At 46.2% G+C, this 4,673-nt stretch overlaps 1 pseudogene across 1 annotated transcript; it reads left to right on the forward strand.

The window, feature by feature from the left end:
• Positions 1 to 3,917: 3,917 nt before the first annotated feature.
• Positions 3,918 to 4,396, forward strand: LOC100600201 (annotated as a pseudogene). Its single transcript, XR_121031.4, has one exon. The product of XR_121031.4 is annotated as a 40S ribosomal protein S15 pseudogene (transcript).
• The last annotated feature ends 277 nt before the right edge of the window (positions 4,397 to 4,673 follow it).

Raw genomic sequence — 4,673 nt, forward strand, 5'->3', positions numbered from 1 at the left:
CGTGGAGCGTGTCCTTTCTCCACATTCTGCACAACACAGTGCATTGCTGAATTTTTTTAACTTTTGCCAATCTGGGAGGTGGAAAATGGTACCTCAACATTTTAAATGTCCATGACTTTAATAATGAGTGATAACAATTATATTTTTATCTGTTTACAAATATTTTGAACTTTTATGAGCATGTGAACTGCTATTCATACCTTTTGTCCTTTTTCTTTATTGAATTAACAGGCTTTTCTTGTTGATTTGTAAGCACTCTTTATATATTAAGGAAACAAATATACCCTTGCCTTTTGTGTCGTACATATTTTTCAGAATATGCATTTTAAAAATGCTTCTCATAGAGAGTGAAATAATAGATATTGCAGACTTGGAAAGGTGGGGGGGCTGCAGAATGAGAAATTACATAATGGGCACAATGTACATTATTAGGGTGATGGTTACACAAAAGCCTAGACTTCACCACTATGCAATATATCCGTGTCACAAAATTTGTGCCCCCTAAATCTATTTAAAAAAATAAATACATTTTTAAAAGTGTTTCCCAGGTGACTCTAATGACAGCCAGGTTGGGGAACCACTGCTAGGGAATTGCATATTAACCAGCGTTAATATGTCCCATGTGTGGGCCACCTCCAGCTGTAGGTAAAGGTAACAGCTTGCTGAGCAGGTGTGTTCTGAAGATTACAAAACTCCCTGTCTGAAATCCTCACAGCTACTTCAGTAGAGATTCCCAGCATTAAACCCACCTTTGAAGGGTAACGCAGTGTTACCAGAGAGGTTAGCAGCACTGACCCATTATTGTGCAGTGGCAGGACTGCTTCTCGTCTCATGTCCTTGAGTTTAGGTACAGAACAGACTAGGATGACAGAGGGAGACTTTTGGCATAATACTGTAAGACATAGCCACCACCTTGTTAACGAGGCTGAGCGAAAGTTCTGATTCTCTTGTAAGCACCACATAATGAGGGCAGACAAGGCAGAGGCCTCTCCTCCCCTTTTCTGTCTTTCACACCCAAGGTCCTGAAGCTTCATACTATCAAGATGGAAAGGAACAATCCACAGCTCAGCAGAAGAAAGGAACCAAAAGAGGGTCTGTGTGGGGAAAGGGGACAGGATAGAATGTCCAGGGCAAAAGGCTCTTCCTCCAAAGGGAAGGAGCTGCCGCCTGGATGCTGGAGGGTCACAATGAAGCCCTTGTTAGTGAGAGAAACCCAAGAAGGGCAAGCTGCTGAGAGAGGAGCAGACGAGCAACTCCAGACTCTTGGCCCCTTTGAGGTCTATCAGGTGGGAATGTTCAACTGTACGTGAAAGGGTTGTTTTATACATAACTCTGGACTCCATGTACGTTTCACTGGATAACTATAGGGCCATCTGCTCCATCCCCTTCCTCCCATGATGACTGTGTAGAGAAGGTTGTCTTTGAGCCTACATTCTGGGATCAGACCCAAACTGAGGAATGAGGATATTTTAGATGAAATGCATAGACCAGTGGTTCTCCAAGAGTGGTCATAGAACTGGCAGCATCAGCATCACCTGGGAACTGATTAGAGATGCAAATTCTGGGCCCTCACAACAGAGTGACAGAATTAGAAACTCAGGGTGGGGGTGCTAGCCGTCTAGGTTTTAATAAACCCTCCAGATGATTCTAAAACTCAAGTGTGAGAACCACAGCTCTAGAAAGGAGTCACTGACGTCTGCCACGGCTTCCAAATTTAACAGAATGGAGCCTGTAAGCAAAATGAAGGCAAGAGGAGGGCCACTGTGGATAGTCTCTTTGGGGTAGAGATGTTTGTACGGGAGAGCTGGCACCCGAGTGCTGTGTGCGTTTGCCGCAAAGGTTTCTGAACAAGAACTCCTGCAGGAGATTCCGGGGAGGCCCAGGAGCCAAAGCCTGTCTATAGACAAGGAATTTTTAAAGATCCGCCCCCATCTGCAGAGGTGGAATTTTTAAAGAGAGTTACATTGCTATAGGAATGGAGGCGTTAATTTTTCTTATTTTGCCTGGCACAGTGGCTCACGCTTGTAATCTCAGCACTTTGGGAGGCTGAGGTGGGAGGACTGCTTGAGCCCCAGAGTTTGAGAACAGTCTGGGCAACATAGCGAGACCCCATCTCTACAAAAAATAAAAAAAATTAGCTGGGCATGGTGGTGCACACCTGCAGTCCCAGTTACTTGGGAGGCTATGGCGGGAGAATTGCTTGAGCCTGGGAGTTCCAGGCCATAGTGAGCTGTGATTGCACCAGTGCATCTGAGGCTGGGTGATAAAGCAAGACCCTGTCTCAAAAAAATTTTTTTTAATTGTTTCAACATAAGTGGAGTGAGGGCCCTGTGTTAGTGTCCCATGGCCCCTCACTTCCCTGGATTTGAATTGAGCTCATTGTGCTTTAGGGTCCCTCTGGTTTTATCTAATCCCCAAACAATTCCCCCTGGCAAAGTTACAGAACAGGTTAAAAACAACAACAACAATAATTATCTATATCTGTATCTATATCTATATCTGTATCTATATCTTGACAACTGCATCATTATTTCAACTTTAATGAGTCAGCAAGTAACCTTAATGAGTACCATGCTGTGATTTATTGCCAAGTCACCTTTTTTTTCAAATATTTTTTGTATAAAATATGTAAGGCTACATCTGACTTTGGGTCTTTGGAAGTGATTAAGTTTCCCCTAAATGTCAAATGCATCCCCTAGTGTTTTGGCCACAGCCCTGCCAACAAGCTTGCTTGACAAGAAGCTCAGTGCTCTGGGGGTGCTGGCAGTTCGTCACTCCAACTCAACAGATGTTTGCGTCAACTAGAAAAGATGCAGCAGACCTAAATATGATCAGAATTGTTTTAAAAGTTAAAATTAAACCCAGCACTTTGGGAGGCCGAGATGGGCGGATCACCTGAGGTCAGGAGTTCAAGACCAGTCTGGCCACATAGTGAAACCCCTTCTCTACTAAAAATACAAAAATTAGCTGGGCATGGTGGCGTGCAACTGTAATCTCAGCTGCTTGGGAGGCTGAGGTAGGAGAATTGCTTGAACTCGGGAGGTGGAGGTTGCAGTGAGCTGAGATCACGCCACTGTACTCCAGCCTGGGCCACAGAGTGAGACTCTATGTAAAAAAAAAAAATTAAATTTTCTCTATTTTTCTTTATTTGAAAGAAATTAATAAACTCCAAATACCAAAATGGTTTTTTAAATGACGTATCCTGTCTCCAGACCAAAATGATTAAAAAAAAAAATGTTTAGAGCCAGGAACGCTGGCTCACACCTGTAATCCCAGCATTTTTGGAGGCTGAGGTAGGAGAATTGCTTGAGGCTAGGAGTTTGAGATCAGCCTGGCCAACATAGTGAGACTCCCCATCTTTTTTTTTTGAGACTGTGTCTCGCTGTGTCACTCAGGCTGGAGTGTAGTGTCGCCATCTCAGCTCACTGCAACCTCTTCCTCCCGGGTTCAAGCGATTCTCCTGCCTCAGCCTCTCAAGTAGCTGGGATTACAGGCACCGGCCACCAGGCCCAGCTAATTTTTGTATTTTTAGTAGAGGCAGAGTTTCACCATGTTGGCCAGTCTGGTCACAAACTCCCGTCCTCAGGTGATCCACCCACCTCGGCCTCCCAAAGTGCTGGGATTACAGGTGTGAGTCACTGCACCTGGCCAAGACCCCATCTTTACAAAAAAAAAAAAAAAAAAAAAGATCCGGGTATGGTGGTGCATGCCTGTAGTGCTAGCTACTGTGGAGGCTGAGGCAGGAGGATTGCTTGAGCCAAGGAGTTTGAGGTTGCAGTGAGCTATAATTGTACCACTGTACTCCAGCCTGGCTGACAGAGTGAGACCTTGTCTCTAAATAAATAAATAAATAGATAGATAGATAAATAAATAAATGAAATTTAGTTTAAAAAACCATCTTGCTTTTCTGAGGATGCGGCAAGATGGCAGAAGTAGAGCAGAAGAAGAAGCGGACCTTCCGCAAGTTCACCTACCGCGGCGTGGACATGGACCAGCTGCTGGACATGTCCTACGGGCAGCTGATGTAGCTGTACAGTGCGCGCCAGCGGCGGCGGCTGAACCGGGGCCTGTGGCGGAAGCAGCACTCCCTGCTGAAGCGCCTGCGCAAGGCCAAGAAGGAGGCGCCGCCCATGGAGAAGCCGGAAGCGGTGAAGACGCACCTGCGGGACATGATCATCCTGCCCAAGATGGTGGGCAGCATGGTGGGCGTCTACAACGGCAAGACCTTCAACCAGGTGGAGATCAAGCCCGAGATGATCGGCCACTACCTAGGCGAGTTCTCCATCACCTACAAGCCAGTAAAGCACGGCCGGCCTGGCATCGGGGCCACCCACTCCTCCCGCTTCATCCCTCTCAAGTAGTGGCTCAGCTAATAAAGGCGCACATGGTTCCAAAATAAATAAATAAATAAATAAATAAAAAACCATCTTAATCCCAGCCTAAGGTCGGCAGGGAAAAGAGGACTGCCTGGGCGTTGGATGGGAAGACTCTGTCCCCATTAGGGAGGTTGGGTGAATCCCCAAGGCCTTCCAGCAAGGAATGTTGGAGGCTGGCCGTGCCCTGAGCAAGCTGCTCATCCTGACCAAAGTCTGCCCACCGCATGGTCCCTGCAGGGAGAGCAAACAGAGCAGTCCTTCTGCAAGGCCCAACGTGTTTCTCTAAATTTCCTGCTC

The sequence above is a fragment of the Nomascus leucogenys genome, chromosome 16 (genome assembly GCF_006542625.1).
Source record: "Nomascus leucogenys isolate Asia chromosome 16, Asia_NLE_v1, whole genome shotgun sequence".
NCBI lineage: Eukaryota > Metazoa > Chordata > Mammalia > Primates > Hylobatidae > Nomascus > Nomascus leucogenys.